Below are 20,820 nucleotides of genomic sequence, written 5' to 3'. Positions count from 1 at the left end.
TGCAACTCTGAGCACCTTAAAGAGACAAGATCAAAAAAGCTGTTTGGTCTATAGTTGGAGATAAGATATTTACATCTCTTGCTCGAGTTACTGTCCAGTCAAAGATCTTCTTGACCCATCAAAGAATTAAACAGCTAATAAGAAATAATTCATAAGATGTCGTTTAGAAAGACTTGTATGAGTTATTATTAAATTAAGAGGTTGCAGTCTCTGGCACTTCAGAGTTGTTTATTAGAGATTTGGAGGGAAAGGTCCAATATATCGAAGAGATCCTTGACCGAAAATTAAAATTCACGAAATGTACAAATATGGAAATCACTGAGCCCCTGGAAAAGAAAAACTAGTATTTTGTATCTAACAAGTCATAAAAAGATAGGAATGAAAACTGTACAATGTGCACTTTATTTAATTAAGAGGCTGCTTGAGGTCGGTTCCAACCAAACACTATATTATATGTATATGCAGTAGTCAGATGGTTCTGATTAAATATTGTAAGCTGCAGAAAGCCTGAAACAGGAGAATCACTAACCTTGAAGTCAAATGGGCTTACTTTCAGACATAAATAAGGTTTTATATTTCTATTTCAAAAACCATATAATACGTTCCTGGTTGTGTAGCATTGTGCAGGCTTACCGTAAAATAACCCCTAAAATTTCCACAAACTGGACATAAGTCGTTGCGTTATGTCCTTTCGTTTTCTATTTTCCCAGTTTCCAGAGGCTTGGCGGTGGCCAGGGCCGGCAGCTAAAGCAGAAATATTAATAAAACATTAGTATTAGTGAGCGGTGGACATGCAAAACCAAGTTTTGGCAAAATAAACGTTGCAAATCCAGCCATATTGCCTCGCATAATATGGTGCATATATGTAGATATATGGTCGGCCCCCACGCTACGGCTTATGCCCGCTTATATGAGAATATTTATAGTCCACTTCTATTTTATTAGATGGTTTTATTGGGGATTTACTAAATTTTAATTACGCCAGTCCCGCCAGCTCTTTTGGCATTTTGACCGGGCCTGGAACAGTCGCCCGTTATGAATCATGTATAAGCACAAAAGTTAGAAACGTGTGAATTGTTCCATTGGGCGAGTTTCATATTTATGCTTGTATAAAGCATAGAGAATTATTAAAAATGTTCTTATACAATGGCATATATACATTTTAAGAAGATGGTCAATTGTTCTCTTAATGTGCATTTAACAAGAGGCTCTAATTTATTCAGGAGATGATGAGGAGAAGTCAGCAAGAAAACATCTTGGTTTTTTGACAAGTAAGTTTTTTGAAAAGTACCAAAAAAAAAGAATTGACTTCAAATATTTGTTCCACGAATATAACATTCGGCACACGTCTTTATTCCGATTGGTTGATTGTAAAATCTTGATGTCGCTAAATAATGCCGAATGGTATAGCGAAATACTTAGGCCTTACTGAAATACTTATGTTTGAGGTTATGTTATTTTCAATCATTTTGCTTTGTTTGGTCTTATGACGAAACATTAAATTTTTCTTATTTTACGTAGTCTAAAAATTAACTAATACAATAGAGTGTCCTATCAGAAAAATATTTATTTTCGAGGCACTTTTTTGTATCACCCTGAATATAAAATTTTAAACTAAATAAAAACTATATAACACGCATGACTATTTAAAAAAAAAATATATATATATACAAAACCTGCATCAACATTCCACGGTATATTTCGACGCCGCCCTATCATTGTACCTAATGATTCAGCACCGTGTTTATAAATGATCATATTATCATTTTTCAATGTTTTTGGCCATTTTGGTCGATTGTCCCTCTGAGAAAGATCATTATAATAGAAAATTCCATTGAAGTGTCAACTTATTGCAAGATTTGCAATTACTACCAAAATAAGTGTTGTTAGAACACCGATAGACTAGAATTTGTAAACAACAATTTGTTTGAGTTCGACATTGGGGACAGAGGCAAGGGAGGTGTTTTATTTACAAACATATTCATCGATTAAGGTAATTCAAGTTGATCTTCTCACAAAAAAATATCCATGCTGTCATAACATCATGATAATGTCATCCTAAACGTAGAATAATCAAAACCTATTAAGAAATCTATAATAATTATAAAATATTTAATTTCCATAAATATGCTTTTTATTAGATAGGTACCTTTACTACTACTAAGTACATTAAAAAATATATAAAGAGGTCATAAAATAAATATTGTCAATAATTTAAAGCATAATCTATTATTAATAAATATTTATCATGTAAATATTTCTCGACGACGTCACTGGTAAAGATTTCTTGTGTCGGTGGATTCAACAAAGCAATCACGCGGCGTTGCGATGTTGTTACCTTTTTATCTAATATAAGGACGTTCATCTGCATTCATTTAACTTTGAATATTTAGTTATCTTATCATATTTTATTAAAGAGGAACAGTTGTATTGTCTTGTGCCTGTTAAAATAAGTGACTCATTTTTATGATATTATGAAGTGATTTTTTGCCATTTCTACACAAGCTTTTGGCAGCATTGCATCAGAAATGTTGCAAGCAAACAAAATGCCCATAGTTCCATGGCAATGCTAATTCTAGCATTTCAATGTTCTAAGTATGTCTTAGTATCATTGGATGTTAGTTCCTTGTTTACAGATATTCCTGCAGATCTTGAAGTTGCAATACTAACGAGAAAGTGGGACCTAATAAAAGACCTATGTATGATATTTTTGCAACAAGTTCTAGACTTCTCGAAATTTCATATTTCAAAATAATTATTTTAATTTTAATGGATAGTTTTACCAATAGGTTTTTGGATTAGGTATAGGCAATTACCCATTTTCCCATTTTTCACCTATCTGCTTCGATATCATTATTAAATCAATAATAAAATATTTATTTACGATAATTTTAAATCCATATACAGTCAAATACATAAATACACCCTGAAGCAGTAAAGCTTGTTAGAACAAGAAAAAAACAAAATCCGTGAAAAGTCCATGTAGCGAATAAAGTCACATTCGGTTTAGTGTCCATAGTTTTCACAACTTTTACATGTCACAATCGATATTTCTGGTCCATTTCGTTGTTCTACACAAGTTAGGCACAATCTACTTAAATAACTAATTAGAGCTAATAACATTTTATTTTGATGCAGAACATATACTTATTCCATAAATTACAAACACATTAATACCTATTAATTAATTATTTTAAGCATGTTTCTACTTATAAAACATGTGCAATGTTTGCTTACCTTTCTCAAAAAACCAGTCTTAATTTTCTTTTAAAGGATCTCTCATTGACTATTAAGAGTTAAAATAAAAATCTATCATAATACCGAGATACATATTTAACAACATCAGTTTTGGAGATTGTGACGTTTAAATTAATTTCTATGGTGGAAAAATTTGGCAAAGTATAAGAATAGCATGTAAATGGCAAAAATTTTGTTTTGTGCTTATTTAGTGTTAATTTATTTATGTGAAACCACTTACATATTTTTTTACAATCTAATTTAATTAATTCTTTTAAAGATTTTTATGATTATCCTTCATAAAAGATAACAGTATCGTCGGCAAAACTAGTTGTATGTCCCTGTGAATGTATTTTTGAAAGACCATTTATATACACAATAAATAAGACAGGTCTCAGCACTGTTACTAGAAATACCCTGCAGGTTACAGTCATTGAAATACATTTAAGTTCATTTTTTTCTACTTTCCTAGAAGTTTTTTACAACAAACTATATTAAATGGTTTTTTAAGATCTATAAATACAGAGATGCACAGTTTGTTTTTATCAAGGGCCTCATAAATTTTTGCGGTCACACATAAAATTGCATCTTCTGTTGATTTGCCTTTTCTAAGGTCAAAATTGGTTATCAAAGATAACATTATTTTGTCCAAAAAAGTAACAATTTAGGATGGTTTCTACGATTCTTGAAAAATTTGAATTAAGTGAAATCGACCTATTGTTGCTTAGATTCATATTATCTCCTTCCTTAAAAAGTGGATTAATTTCTCCTATTTTAAGGGCATCTGGAAATGTTCCAATTTGAAAACAAAAATTTATTAAAGTATTAAGTTTATAGGTGCTATTTCATAGAAAATTACTATGAGAATTTCGGAACGAACGCCATAATGACCTAGAGACCTTTTTGTTTTTAATTTGCTTATAGTCCTCACAACATCAAGTTCATTTATTTTATGAAACAAAATAGGCTTTTTGAACACCGTGGTTTCTGTTCCCTATAATCATTTGGAATTTCAAATTTCTCTCCAACTCTACAAAAAAATTCACTAAAATTATTTGAAATCTCTTTTTTGTCCATAACTTGACAAGGTTTGTACAAATTTAATTATCACAATGCCAAATAGCACTAGTTTGATTTTCCTTTACTTATGTCTGACTTGTGAAAATTTGCGTTGAGTGAAGAGTTTGTAGACGCATCATTCAAGAGGTTCTTAAGACAACTTAAATAGGAAGAAATTTATTGTAGAACAGAATGAAGAGGCTAGATTTGGTTATTTTAAAAATACTTCACGATATCAACCTTCAAGAATAACTATTAGTAAAATTATTCAAATTTCTATTACTACTATTAAATTCGACCAAAAAATATCCTGAAAGCCGTTCCACTGTGCGACGACAAATACATCAAGCCGGAATCGAACGGTGTTGCCAACAGGATAACAACCTAATCTTGTCGGCGGGCTTTTTCGAGCAGATAAGATGCAGCCATGCTTCAGCATGTCGCATTGCAGCCCGTCGTTCGTCCCGCCAGCGCAGCATTTTTCCTAAATTATTGCGGGTAATAGAAAAGTCACTTTCTTACGAATACAAATAACGACTTGCACAGCCAGTTCGGAACAAGCAAAAAAAAAACGCAGAATGGATTTTTGTCTGATTGGAATTTTCATTAAAACTGCGAAGACGGTCCGGAATGTTTTAATGAAAATATAGGGATGTTTTTGTAGTAAAAAATATTAATTTAAGAACACTCATGGATGTATTGTTTGACATATAGAAAAACTTGTTAAAATAAAATAGATATGTGTGTTATAGTTCTTATATCCTGAATCTATTAAATTGTTCAGATCGTAATCTGGAACATGAACTTTCCACTCCATTAAACAAATATTAATTTATTAATAAAAGAATCATTATGCAAATAGTACTGCTAAACAGGAAAATTGGTAATGCCTATAAATAAGCGTTTGAACATTAAAAAATCATTGGAAACCAGTTAAAATTTCAAAAAAGGGTTTCGTTATCAGAGTTAGAGAGAAATACTTGCTTTTTTAATATTGAAATACTTAAAGTGCATACGCCTAAGAACAGAAATACTTCATAATGGTTTCATTACCTCGAGAATTAGCGCAGAATTTATCAGATTAATCAGGTCCAGAATCCAGAACCAACAATACTTATATAAAAAAAATCACTAATTTTTATTGCTAGCATTTTTCAACCAAGGGAAAATTGACTGCTAGGGAGTGTAAATTGTTGAAAGAATCAACATCTGAACATAAGAGGCTGATAAGTATAAACTGACATCACGAGTTGATTGTGGAACCATTGTTTTCAAAATCAGTATTTAGAGCTGGTGAATCATGATTAATGGTAACGTTAAACAATTCGAATTAATGATTCTCGTTAATCATTAAAAAAGAAAAAATCTTAAAAAAGAAGAAATCGGGTTTGAAGAAGAAAAGAGTTGAGTGCAACATCTGGTGTAGAAGGGAAATAATATATTTGTACTGTATCTAGATTAGAACAACACCATTACAAAAAAAAAGGACTTTTTTAACGATCGGCAACAGTTTAAACCATAAAGTAAAAAAGTGGTCAATAAAGCACACAATGAATTGTGGAATAAAGTCTGCCATATAGAGTAAAGAAGCTTGCAAAATAATTAAAGATAATAGACCAGATGGTAAATAGCGCGGTAGGTTAAATCTGATTTCTCCGAAAAAATGGGTAGAATACTATGAAAAAAATGCTGACAGAAGATCCAACAGAATTTCAACATACTGGCAATAAAAAATGTAATATTTCTTACTGCCAAGAAACTGAATTAACACCTGACAAATTATTTCAGCTGTTGGCTTATACCTTTAATTTATTCTTGAGAAGCAAAGAGCTACAATTAGAATGAAAAACTGCATATATCAGCAATCACACAATAAGAACACACATTTGGTATTTATTGACCTTCAAAATGCTTATGATGTCTGTATTGTGAATGCCATGTATAGTGTTCTATTAGCCAAGTTGTGGTAAGGGCTAGAGAATTAGAGAATTCCACCAGAGTTATACGAGAATAGGGCTAGTTCAATAAAGATTTGACAAAAAGGGACAGAGAGGATAAAAGTGAGAATTTTAATATTGAGATCCTAAGTGAGCCTGCAAATTATAGACCAATTTCCCTACTACCTACACTTTTGAAGGTTATTGAAAAGATGGCTTTTAAGCGCATGCGGAAATATTTAACGAGATATAAGCATAAAACCAAAGCACAATTAAATCCAATATTCTAAAAATAGACACACACAATTTTTTTGAATAGGGTAGTATGAGCTTAACTGAGCTTAACAAAGGTGAGGCTATAAATACAGTATTTTGTGATCTGTCAAAGGCTTTCGACTGCGTCCATCGTTCGTGGTTTAAATCTTACTTAAATTGTCGTAGATAATCACTTTTGGCGTATGGTCCAATGCTTTCACCTTCTAGAATTAATTGCGAACTACCTCAACTCAAGGTTCGGTTAATAGTTTTTTGTTATTTTGAAACTACATTGGCCATCTTGTTCATTTAAATATACTGGATGAAAGGGAACTGTAGAATGCAAAATGCTAAAATGGTATGGCAATGTCGGAAGAATGAATGCTAAAGTTAATCCTTACCAACCGCAGAAAAACTGGTTGACCAAGAAGATTGTGGAGAGTATAATTAAACTGTGCAATGGAAGATAGAGGTCTACAACCACATGACTAGAAAGATCACAAGCATTGGAGGCTGGGATGTGAGAAACCACGACAGCCATAACAAACTTGTTATAAATACGACACCATAGAAGATCCTTGGTATTAAAGCTGCTTTTGTTATTGTTTTTACGTTCCAAGTCTCTAGTGCAGATACTATCAAAAAAAATATATTACAAAACTTCGAATTTTAAAACAAAAATTGTTTATCCAGAAAAAAGGAACCGAAGAACTTAAAAGACTATTAGCGTATTAGAGTTACATAATGCTACTGATAAGTTAGTAAATATAGAACGACTATATTGAAACTGGTTCAATTGACAGTCTTGATTGATGATTTTAAGAAAATTTTCTTTTAATTATTTGACCAAGATAATGATTCATGGGATACTAAAAAAAGCACTACAAACTACTTACTGTTGACAAAAGTTAGCTCACCTACAAACAGATCCCTCACTTAATACATTATTCGTTTAAAAATAATGGATTATAGAGAGACCGCGGATTCCCAGGTGTCATCCAAAAAATTTTTTGAGTGTATATTTGTATTTAAATTACTGACGAGTTAGATCTTGGAACTGTTCTACTCTGGATAAGTCGTTCATTAATCAACGATTACTTATAACACAATATGTGTGCTAAATTGAAAAGAAAAAACCGTAAAAAAGTCACTTTTTAATGAAAACTTCCTTGCTCAGAGGCCAGACCAGGAATAGGTGAAATAAAGCAATAAAAAAGCTGAAAGTCGGTGCTTTCTTTACGTTCGGCAATCACTGCGAACCCGTCCAATAAATAGCCAGACGCGGCCGCTTCGGCCTGATTGCACAAGGTGCAGTCGAATGACATGAACAGTGGATAAAATAAAGAAAAAAGTCATTCAAACATTTATTTTTTTTTCTTTTGGGGTGAATTCTTTGGGCAGGTGAACCAAAAACCAGCCAGCTTTAATGTGGTATTAAAAAGTCACTAATGTAATATGTACGATGCCTCATACGTTTTATGTTTAAAGGGAGAGAGATAAATTTAGGTAAAGGTCGAGAAAGAGTCACACAGCCGAGTATCCGTGAGATTTAGTGGGTGTTAAATTACTTCTTTCATGAAATGGTGACTACCTCCTCTCCTCAAGAAAATTTATTAGTATCTAGGGTATAAATGAACGATTTGATAAAATTTTATGTTATATCAATGCTTCAGAAGGATATATAAATGATAATGTCGATTCTATTTAATTTTATTTTTCAAAATGGCGCCTCGCCGCTATTTTGAAAAGTTTTGCAAAATGAGCTAGAGATCAAAAAGTAGTATTTAGGTTGTTAATGATGTTCGACAAATTTCAAATTTTTATATAAGCGTATTCAAAAGATAAGAAAAAGAGGGACAATTAAGATATTGTATTTAGTAATAAACCTAACTAGTCGAATTTTTCGAACACTTTCACCAAGTTTGATATTAAACTTATTGCTCGGTAATTTTCAAAGTTAAACCTTTTTTAAATAAGGGTTTTACGATTGCTGATTCAAATAGTCTAGGACAGAATCCAGGACAGATTGAATTAGGTAGATCAGTAGGTTTTTTAGTTATCATAGTTTTTCTCTAATATTAAATTAGCCAATTTTTCTTCAACCGTCGTGTAGTGATCGTTAAGTATATTCGCATTTTCTTTAGGTTATGTTACTATTTATCTATGCTTATTTTATATTTTTGTTGGTGTCCGATTATTAAATTTTTAAAATTCATTGCTTGCTACATCTTTTGGTTGGTATTTGCATTTTTCAAGTGTTAAGCTTTATTTATTCTATAAGTTTATTGAATAAATTTAGATGCTTTTTAAATTCATCTTATATCCTTATCTTAACCTGAAAACTAGAAGAGTATAGGAAGTTTTTCAGGTACAATAAGACACATTACGAGAGAAAAACACTATTTCCGGGTGATCTAAACACTATTTAAAAAATGAAAGGATGATATATAAAATAAGTGGAAAAACTGAATTCTCAACTATAAATCCCTATGTCAGTCTAAAAATTAGAAGAGGATGGAAATAAAATGATATTTTTTGTGTATAATTAGACACATCACGGGAGAAAAACACTATTTCCAGGCGATCCAAACACTATTTAGAAAATGAAACAAGGATATAGAAAATAGGTGGAAAAATCAAATTCTCATTTATGTTTTTTTTGTTATTAATGTTTTCTCTTCGTTTACCAGCGATTTTCTAGAAAAAGGTTATTTGTATCGAAAAAATGCAAAAAACTGAGACTTTTTCATGGCTAACAAGATGATGTTGCTAGATGTTTAAATTTATTATTGCAAACATAAGATAGTAATTGAATCTTCCCTTAAAATGAGATTTACACCCTTTTTGTTACAGAAAATGAAAAGAGCACTCAAAAAACGAGAATTTGTAAATTTTCAGGATATTTGACGCCTAATTGTAGTCTCGGTTCAAAATAATCGATTTTCTTCAAGCAATTTGCGCGGTCTGTAGCTCCAACAATATGCTTTTAAAATATTTGCACCGAATTTTGTAACACCCTTTATATTATTGATTTATATTTTGTCTATATTTGTAGTATAATTTATCCGATATCCATAATTTTTTATTATTTTGTTTTTTACCGTTTTTGTATACCTTGATTGTTAGGCTCCCTTTTTATCCATTGATTCAGCAATGATCTATATTTTGTGACTTCAGTATTATATTAGAATTATTTTCCATTATTTTTGTTTTGAATATGTCGTAGTTAATGTATATTTTGCTATGGATATTTTCTATTATATGTGAAATACATTTTATTAAAGGCTTCCATTTGAAGTATTAGACTAAATAAATATTGTTTGCATTGGAGCCATAAAACTAGGGCCATTTTAAACAAAGAACTTGTTTAAAGTTTTTGAACCTGAATCCTAAAGATACTAAAAGCATTTAGAACGGTCACCCTTTGTCTCTAAAGTAAGGAAATACATTAAATAAGTATCCAGGAATGCTTCCAAGCAACCATTGATCTAACATGAACTATTGAGAACGCCGACGTTTACATAGCACAACCTATTTGCTACCTAATTACCAATTAATAGCCGCCGATCGAGACTGGGGATATAATTAATGACGTCCAACAGGACAGCAGGAGAGGGCACAATGGCACTCTGGCATCGCACATTTCTCTCAGAACAAATCGTGTCGGCGAAGTGTGACGCCAGCATGACGTAGTCATCTGTACATGTTGCCGATGCTGTTCTGATTAGGAGAACAGGTGCGTTAATGCGATTGTTCAGGGACCAAACTACATGATGGCCCATGCATCTAACTGGTTAAGATAAAGGAGCGGGAAGCGTAAACTGTTTGGCTAGTTTAGCACTGGATTAAACGGTTTGTGGCAGCAGTGTGCTAATGACAGGAATTCATGAAAAGTCGGTTTCATATTAATGTTAATCTTACCAGCTTTTTAGCTCTATCTTTACCACATTCAGTATTGCTTGCATACGAGAATTAAAGTGTTATAGCCCTTATACTATTTACGATATTTAAAATCTGAACGATTATGAAATAGTCAAATCAGATGGATTCAGAGCTTAGCTTTTGCCACTATTTTTTCACTAATAAATATTTATGGTTTGATTATTTTGTACCATTCTTAAAGCAACACAGCAACTTCCCTTCTCTAAACTATTATGGAATGTTGAAATTATTCAGGTTTCACCTAACTTATGGGTAATACTAAACAGTCTTTATCGCACCTGATGAAATAAAGTCCGCGTGCATTTAATTGTAAGGGAAGTCCTTACCCCGCTCCAAACTACGTAGGTAATGGCCATCTAACTTATCAGACGTGACACGAGATGATCCCTGCTTTAAGTACTTAAACCCGAAAATTTAATTTAAAGAAGTTTACGACCGTTTCCCACGCTTCTAACTGTTCCAGGACTCCATCACGCAGACTACCCATATCTCTGGCTCCTTTCCGCGCGTTCTCGTTCTTAAAAATATATTACGTTCCTTATCATTTTCGAAACGCTCACTTTTAGCTTTTGGAACGTTAGGTTGAAGAGTAAACTGTTTATCATTTTGAGCTTTGAACTCATATTTTTACGGATTTTAAATGGGAGGTAATTTAGGAAGGCTTGGGTAAATTTTAGATTAACTTTGTGGTTTGACGTAAAGCTTATTGGGTTGTGTCACGATATGAACCTATGCCGACGATCCCGATAAACATTTGGGGATTATTAGAAAAAAAAGATTTGTTTTAAGTTTCATAAAAAACTTCTCTTATGACGATATAACCTTTTTTGTACTTTCCTTATAAAGATTTTTATACCATTAAGCTCCATATGAAGAAAATATAAAAAAAGTTTTATAGGAGGACGAAAAATCTGTCACCCTTATAAAATTTTGCACTTAGGTATTATAGTCATTTTACATGGGAATTCAAGTAAATATAGGATCTAACATTAACCAATCACCAAATAATCAGCTGCCTTAGAAACTAAGTTTTTTTTTACGTGGCTTATTTAATTACGTGAACAAAACACTATTTTATAGGGATTTTTTACGACCACGTTGTTTAGTATTTATTTGGCAGCCATCAATAGTGAACGTTTTCAGTGAATTTGTGAAAATGGAGAAAATTGGTCATCGTTATGTGATACAATACTTTTATTTAAAAGGCCTCAGCCCAACCAATATAAAACCTGAACTGGATTCTACTCTGGGTGAGTCTGCTCCTTGTCGTAAAGATGTTTCAATTGAGTGTTTAGCAAAATTTAATAGCAACAAAGCAGAATTTTTGCGTCGTTTCATAACCATGGATGAAACATGGGTCCATCACTTCACACCTGAGACAAAAGAACAATCAAAACAACGGACTCAAAAGGGAAAACCGGCTCCAAAGAAGGCGAAAACCGTTTCATCTGCAGGCAAGGTCATGGCGTCGGTTTTTTGGGATGCGCAAGGGATAATTTTCATTGACTATCTTGAAAAAGGTAAAACTATTAACGGCGAGTATTATGCGAACTTATTGCAACGTTTGAGCGAAGAAATCAACCAAAAACGGCCGCATTTGGTTAAGAAGAAAGTGTTGTTTCATCAAGACAATGCACCAGCTCACAAATCCGTTATTGCAATGGCCAAAATTAACGAATTAAAGTTTGAATTGCTACCTCATGCACCCTATTCGCCAGATTTAGCCCCCTCAGATTATTTTCTGTTTCCAAACTTAAAAAACTGGCTTAGTGGTCAAAGGTTTTCAACGATGAAGAAGTGATGTCTGCAGTTAATAGCTATTTCGAGGCGCAAAACAGTTCTTATTATAAAAAGGATATCGAACTAATAAAACATCGCTGGGAAAAGTGTATAGAGCTGAAAGGAGATTATGTTGAAAAATAAATACATTTTTTCCAAAATTTTCGTGTTTTCTTTCTTGGGTCGGGTACTTCTGGGACCACCCTCGTATCACAGCAGTGAGTGTAATTGTATGAGAAAACTGTCTACACGAATTACAATCTTATGAAAATTCTATTTTTCCGTAAAAAAAGTTTCTGTTATTACAATTCTTTATAATACCTTAGACAGAGATGGCAATATTTAAATGAAAACTAAATTTTTTCAATATCGCCATTATGCAGGGTGTAGGTTAGCCGTATATGGAAAACAATTTTTGAGAATCCGGTAACCAGCAAAACCTGGTTTCAGTAATGCAGCGTTGCCGCTTATATAAAAAAATTGCAACAACTTTGATTTTTTGAAGGGAACACCCTATATATTTCTAAATATTTTGATTCTCTATTTCGTTCTGAGTCTTTTTTAATTATACTTCCCTATATCTATCTCTAGCTGTTTTTAAGAAAAAAAATAGTTTTGTGTGTTTTTTGATAAAAACCAAGGAACAACTAATTATTTATTTCTCAGCTATTTAAATTCCTAAAAAGCTCAAACTTTAAGCATCACTTTAATATACCGTCTTGATTAACTTCTTATAGCCTGACTTAATCAGCATTATATAGGGTCGTTAAAAATTAAACTATAATTGTTTATTTAATAAAATGGCGAGAAGCCAATTTATTTTAATAGAACAGCCTATATTTTATTTTATTTTCTAATAGACAGTTAAAATAACCTTTAATTTAATATAACACTTTCCTATACCTAAGTAGATGCGTTTCAGAAATAAATACGTATTTTCATAAAATTTGATAATTTTTTGAATCATTTTATATGTGACATGTTTTATTAAATGTGACAATGGGTTAATAAATGACAGTGACTTTTTACCTGTAGAATTACCGTTATACTTTATAAAGTACTTTATGAAAAAAAGGAACATGTAGAAAACTTAACACATTGTATCTAGATTTACGATAGATAAACCAATAGATAAAAAATTATTATTTATACTACAAAATTATTCGTTAGTTATACGTAAAAGTAAAAAAAACGTTTAATATAGGAAATCTTTAACATGACCTTGCAATGCGTGTTTAGTTAAATTACTTCAAGAATAGGAAGTATTGGAAATTAATTTCCACTGGTTTTTGAATTAAGGACACTTAGGAAAATTAACAAAAAAATTGACCTCTCCAAAATTTTTCTTCTTAAAACTGTGTAAATTTTTTTAAAAGGGTTGCAACAGGTATCTAGTCAAATTGTTCCAGGAATATGTGTAAATATTTTCAGAATTTTGTTGCCCCTGGTTTTTGAGTTATAGCCCCTCAACTGCCTTAACATTTTCGGTTCTTTAAAAGTTGTAATAGGGTCTGGTGTTATTGGCCTATAAACGATATTTGCAATGACAAAAACAAGAGAAAATCCAGCCTGTCCTACCAGGAAAATAGAATATTTAAAACGTCCAAGAAAATTAAGTATTGAATTAAGAATGACATGGCTAATAAGATCAAAGGCTTTTTCAAATACGATTCTAGATTAATATATCTAGATTAATCTGATCTGTAACTTTATAAGCTGTGATTGTCAAAAAAACTGAATTATGCAGTAATTAGGTATAAGAATGAGCTTATAAAACAACTGTTAATATCGGTTTTATTATTAAGTCACCTTGGAATATGCGTGCTTTTTCTGTTTTTATTGCAGAAGAAGTAAAGTTGTAATTCGACTGGACCTTCAACAAATTGTGTTTATCTTATGTCGAATTGCTAACTACATCTATATCTATTATAGTATTAAAACACTATAAAAATAAACCAAATACGTCGACGTACTTGAAGATATTTATTGGCACAATTCTTAAATATACTATATTTTACTAACTACTAATCACATTCCATAAACATAATTTTTTTTAATCTAACTAATAAATTTCTCTTTTGTTTCAGGTAATTTGGCATAAATTGATTGTCAACAGAAAAGCCAGCAAATGGACACTACGGAGGTTATAAACCCATAATATGCATTTAGGATGTTCTAAAATAACTATTTCTTGTATACTTTTATTTGTTAAAATAAACTATTTTATTTATAGTGTATAAAATTTATTAAAGATATAAAGGTAATTAAATGCAAGGAAATAAATAAGCTTGTATAAAAAATCAACAAAAAGCCCGTGGAGTAGTAAGAATTCGGTAGAGTGGTTTTCTATTAATTTAGTATATTCTTTTACAGGAGTTCTAATGTTCCTTCAGGATGAGAAAATATTTCTATCTGTAAACTCTAAACCTGTGAGAGACAGGAATCTTGATTTTTCAACTTCAATTTCTCTCAAGGTTTTTGGATACCTGATTTGATATTTTATCATAAAATGGTATTCGACTTCTTTAGCTTCTTTACAAAGAAGTTTTTTATTTAAGAATTTATTTTGATGTTTTAAATATATTTTATTAATGGTGTTATTAGGATACCTGGTTGAAGTTGATGATCATGATGATGATGAATTATCTCATCGAAATGCATCACTCTTGAAACAAGCATTTTATTTTGCGGAGAAAAAACTTCCTTCTAAAAAAGCATCTTCCTTATTAATCATTCACTTTATTTCCAAAATGAAGTTTTTCAAGAAAATTCTACATGATAGGTAAGAAAGCTATATGCATGTTAAATCGAATTCAATAGTCGTACAAATTTTCTTTAAATTTTAATTACCGGCACAACTCCAATTAAACCCCATTAAAAGCAAAATGCGAGCGTCATAAGCACACATTACGGGCTGCGTAATTGGAAAATATTGAATTACGTCGTCCCCGTCCTAACGGAACGGGAAATGAACCTCCATATTGGCATACGTCCTCGATCAAATCTTCGTTGCATCTTTGTTATCTCTCCGGACACGGCTGCTTTCCTGCAGAACCGCTGCAGGACGGGAAATGTATTATTGGATGACGGACAATATTCGATTCGACACACTGGAAATGTTTCCTGCTACGAGCCAATATGTGACACGGGCACCGATTCTACCATACATATATATTCACATATATGGATGTGTGTATATGTATGTTGATCTTGCCGTTTGGGACTTTTGGATATTGCGATTATTACCTTTGATATATCTGAATCAATTCAAAAATGCTTTATCCTATAAAGTTCGGATTTACAAAGTTAAAAAAAAATTGATAAATCTTAATATGCCGATCACTATCAAAAGAAGAAGAATGCTACAGAAAAAAAGCAGTTTATATACAAGCCCAATAAATTGAGATCCAGATATACTAACATATAGAGTGTACAAATATATAAAAATTTCAAAATTGGATGATTCAAGGCTATTAGTCACTAATTAAACTTATATGGCATAAATAAAATTTACAAAAAAATATACATATATAAAATAAAGTCACAATAATCACATCAGAGTCTTTTAATAAAACATTATTGAATACTATAATAAGCTCTTACAACAAGCAATTGCTTAGTTTAACATCCCTCTTAGATCTTCTTTTATCGGAAATCTCTAATGCTCACCAGTAAATGATTTTAGAATTAAAATCCTGTATAAACTATTAAATCAAACTCAAATGGTAATGTTATTTGCAATAAAAGAGTGGTTTCCATGAATCTCTCAGTTTGGCTTTAGACAAATACTAATTGCTGTTTTCTGCAAGATAAATACCGTTTGCATCAGCTGTTTAGCACAGAAACCCCAAAAATATATTTCATAACATCAATTATCATTAGTTAAAATTATGTGAATTACACCATTTTTTCTTTAAATAATAATATTAATAATAAATTACTTTATTAGTACCAAACAAGCTAACATAGACGAAATATCTACCCATAGACTACTCTACTGAACCCAAAAATACAAAAAAATATAAATATTGTATATACCTACATAAAAAAAAAGAAACCTATACATATAAGAAAAAGAAAACATTAAAAAGCTATCTAGTTAATAAGAATATAAAATATAATCTAATATAAATAATATATATTTAAATATAATCATAAGAATATAATCCTAAAAGCAACTAAAAAAATAAATTGAAGAAGCACTACTAGTTTACATGTACATTTAATTGATTGTTGAAATAAAATTCTGTAATTTTTTTGCGAAATCCGCTTTCTGTCAGAAGCTTTATACTTGCAGAAATCTTGTAAATAATGACCGTATTGTGCGACAATATACGAAAAACTACACCTGAAATATGTTAAATAATACCGAAGAATATTTACTACCCAAAAAACTTATGTTGACTTTATGCAGTTTATCTCTACGTACATAAAGTACCAATTTGTTTAACAAATAGAGGAGTAAATACATAAAATTAATTTTGTGGACAAAAACACTGAGGTTACACTGAATTTAATAAAATTTCTATAGGAAGCCAACACAACTCGTTAATTTTATAGCATACTCTATTTCTATAATATCATTTTTTTAAGGTTAAATATAAATCTGTGACAGATATTTTAAACTTTTTGCAATCTACAAGCTGTAAACTTATCAAAGTCAGGATAATACAATTATCTCAATTAATTCTTAATGCTTTATTAAGAACTGAAAAAAAATATGAAACTTAAATTTTAAGTTTTTTTAAAAAATGTGATTCAGATTTTTTCATTTTCTCTATAAATTGTAGTTTAATTAAACCAATATATATTCTATGTATTGGCTTGTATTATATATAAGCCGGTCTCTTTCAGTCTTATCATAACAGCACTTCCATTATTTCCTTAAATTTTATTGTATTATTTATAGATTGAAGTTTTTAATGCAAAGTCGTGAAATTGATGACAAAATTATTGTTTTTCACTTTTTAATAGTTGCATAAAAGTCCAGATACATTCAAAACAAAAGTAAAAACTCCAAAAAAAGTCAGGGTCTCATTAAACATATACATTTTTTTTTAATAATGAGATTTTGACTTAGAGCCTGGCTTTGCGTTATTATGCATGCAATGCATTAATTTTTATTTGATAAGCCTGTTTTTTTCTCCTCTCTATTGAGCCTCTATTGTAATTACCACATTTTTGTTTAAGGCAGTTAATTCTTCAATTTTTACTTCCAGATTCTGCTTTAATTTCTTAGGAGAATTTCGGTGGAATATTTTTTTCTTTTTTCCTGGTTTCTTTGATTTCTTCTTCTATTTTCATATTTCGATGGTTCAATTTATATAATTGTAGAGCAAACTTGTTTTTTACCTTAGTAACTTGATCCTTAAAACCCGGCTGTACCTTATAAGTCTTTCTACGTACCTCTGATTTTTTCATTAAAGACCTTTATTTCCTCTAGTAATGTGGTTTGTCCGTCATCTCGTTCATTAGTTATCTGACAAACTGATGAATAGAAAACTTTGTACCCACCCAACTAATGAAAAATAATAGATAGCACTAAAATCCCTATTTAAAAACAAAACTTATCTATTAAAAATATAAAAGTCGTAAGATACATATACAATTATGGATTTACTCTGCCTGACTACGAAAAGTACAACGAATACAATAAAAAGTAAAATGAAATGCAAACTACGCTGAAAATAAAGTGTTATTAATATATATAGGGTGAGAGGTGTATAACTAATTTGATAACTTGGTAACATCTAGCCATGCAGCTAGGATGAAATACACTATTATTTGGTACACAAAAATAACACAGAAAAACTAAGATCTAATATCTATTGACTTAGTACAAAATATTTTTATTTATATAATTTTATAAATTCATATAAATTTATTTATTTATATATCAACAGACATTCATTTTTTGTTTAAACTTAGCCTAGGCATCACAAAACCAAATTCTAAATAATTTAAATAATTAAAAAATTAAAATGATAATTACAGACAAGAAAAACATTAAATAAAAGTTTAAGCAGGAGCTTCTATTTAACCTCAAGTAAAAAATACTTAATTAGTAAATAAATTTTATATTCTGAATCATATCTACAAGAGAGATACAATATTATTATAGAACCATCAGCATGATACGATTCTGAAAGCAATCCAATGAAAAAATTAAAAGTAATTTGAACTAAATGTCTAGGATACCCTGTATATATTTAAAAAATTCCCAGGTTAAAGAAGTTTCGAATTGCATGTGTTACAGCAAACCCATTTATTTACTTTATAGCACCTGCAAGAGAGCAAGAAGTCGAAAAAAAAAACAAAAACGAAAACCCAAAAAGTTATCGCGCTACGGCGAAAACAATTTAAACTTACGAAATAAATTCTAACGCGTGCAAAGTGCGCCCCTGATATTTTTATGTGAACGCGGGGCGAAAGGGGCGAGACTACCTTAGCGGGGTGAACTTTACGATTGCAATGTCGCGCCCTCCCGCACGGGGGCGCCACTTACTATTCACGTATTCTCGCCCGGAATTGTGTGACTTATTATGTAAGTTTCTATAGCCGAGGGGTTAAATTATAATGAGATACTGACGTATTACAGGGAAATTAAACCATTCTACACATGCAGGTGATTATTAGTTTATTACAGGCCGTGCGAGTTTACCTCAATACAATGCAATTAACAGAGTTTGAGAGTGTAGCTTGTTATTTGAGCTGGTTGAAACTTAATGGGCTTGAAATAATGGCTTTATGAGGGGATTTCTTTTGTTTTTGGCTGATTTGCCTTTAGATCTACTTAGAGCTGTTCAGCTTACACTAATTTACATAACGGAAATATTTAATAATTTACCATGCAAGGAGGTGTAGGGTTTTTTACCAGCTTATAACTTACTCTACAAGTTATATTTAAAAGTCTTTCATATTCATTGAAGCATATTATATTAAGTATAAAAAATGCATTAATATATACAATTTGTACCAAAACGTAACTAAAAAAATACATGAACACAAATTATACGTCTGTGAATTGCTTGCTCATTTGGAATTAAGTAAGCCATTAACCAAATTACATAGATTTATTTGCTTATGCGAGGACATAATATAATATATAATTTAAAAATCCTTTATTTGTAAAATACTGCATAATAAAAATTATTTTTATCCATTAGGAGGTCCCGTAGCACGATTTAAAAACCACTGAGAACTTATGAAGTCGATTCTGATTAATGGCGGTTTTTTCATATTAATACAGCTCTTAAAAGGATCAAATTTTCAGATATATCCACAGATCTAGTGGTCAATATCTTAATATCAAATCTTGACTAGTGCTTCCTTGTGCTGTTTTAATAGGTCTCAGATTTAGAGGAAGGTGAGTAAAAAATACATTAAATCTGAACCTAATTGCCGTGAGGAAATTGACAATAATGTTAATATTTTTTTTCATTCTTTTTTAATATTAAAATAAAAAATAGTCAAGCCTTAAAATTCCCAAGCCTTGGCGTTCACAGATATTTTAAAGCACGCATCCAAGGCTTCCTACGCTAGAGGCTTGAACTTAAAAAAATACAACTGCCTGCAATGTAATTTTTTATTTCTTTCAGGCATTTGACAAAAAATAAAATCTTACCTCAATTGTATGGAATGTGAGAACAAAAATGTTTATATTTGATTTATCTTAATAAAGGGTCTTAAGATCGCAGAATTTGAATTCCGCACCATGTTTGACAGTCATATTGTCACATGATTATGACGTGACAGATTGAAAGTTAACAGATGGAAGTTAGTAAACATAAAGCACTCAAAATTTAAATATATTCGACCTTTCGTTTTTATAACATGCTTACTTGCCTCCATTAGCGGCTCGCTGAAAATGGTAAATTCAGGAAATTAATCGCTAACAATGAACTACCTCGTACAGTTGCTGTTACTGTGTAGGCGGAAGATGCAGTCTTAAAGCAAATTGAGGTTACAACAAGAAAAATTGCTAGAACATTAAATATTAGTCAATCGACAGTCTCCAGAGTGCAAACACTATTACTAAGTAATTTTCCTCATAAAACTCGCAAAAAATAGGAGAAATTTCTTGATTGGTGATAAGAATGCTATTCACAGATGAACAAAATTTCTCAAAAAACGCAATTATGAATTTTTACAATAGTCACATATGCGCATTTGAAATGAATTATTTTAGCTGAGCATAAGCACTTTAGCTTAAATGTTCGAGAATATTTACATCGAGAAGAGCCTAATTGCTGGCTGCGGAAGTATATAACCGTGGCCTCCGCGATCTCCCAAATTAAACTCATTAGACTTTTTTATAAAACAGTAAGTTTATACTTTTCTTCTACTTTGAAGAGGTAAAAAATAGAATAATGGCAAGTTGGAACACAATTCAAAACACAGCAGGCATTTTTGTACGAGTGCGACCATCAATGGTTCGTAAGGTAAGTGCTTGCATTGAAGTTGGAGGGTAACACTTTCAATAAATTCTGTAATAGATCATCATGGCAGTTCATTGAGTAAGACAGAAAGGCCAGATACATCAATTTGTCATCGAGGATAAGAACTGGACATTTTACAAGGGACTCTTCAACGAATTCTCACTAAATATTTA

The 20,820-nt window shown here is 31.1% G+C and overlaps 1 protein-coding gene and 1 long non-coding RNA gene across 5 annotated transcripts in view; both read left to right on the top strand.

Moving 5' to 3' along the window:
• Window positions 1-14,439, top strand: part of LOC126742523 (uncharacterized) — a 102,253-nt gene extending 87,814 nt beyond the window's left edge. For both annotated transcript variants that reach the window (XR_007662588.1, XR_007662587.1), the window contains exon 5: window positions 14,297-14,439. This is a non-coding gene — a long non-coding RNA (uncharacterized LOC126742523). The remainder of the gene's footprint in view (window positions 1-14,296) is intronic.
• LOC126742520 (RNA-binding protein Musashi homolog Rbp6) overlaps window positions 1-20,820 on the top strand; it is a 660,776-nt gene that overhangs the window by 94,081 nt on the left and 545,875 nt on the right. The window lies entirely within an intron of this gene.

The sequence above is a fragment of the Anthonomus grandis genome, chromosome 11 (assembly GCF_022605725.1).
Source record: "Anthonomus grandis grandis chromosome 11, icAntGran1.3, whole genome shotgun sequence".
In the NCBI taxonomy this organism is placed as follows: domain Eukaryota; kingdom Metazoa; phylum Arthropoda; class Insecta; order Coleoptera; family Curculionidae; genus Anthonomus; species Anthonomus grandis.
The sequence above is the reverse complement of the archived record's forward strand: the minus strand, read 5'-3'. Positions and strand labels throughout refer to the sequence as shown.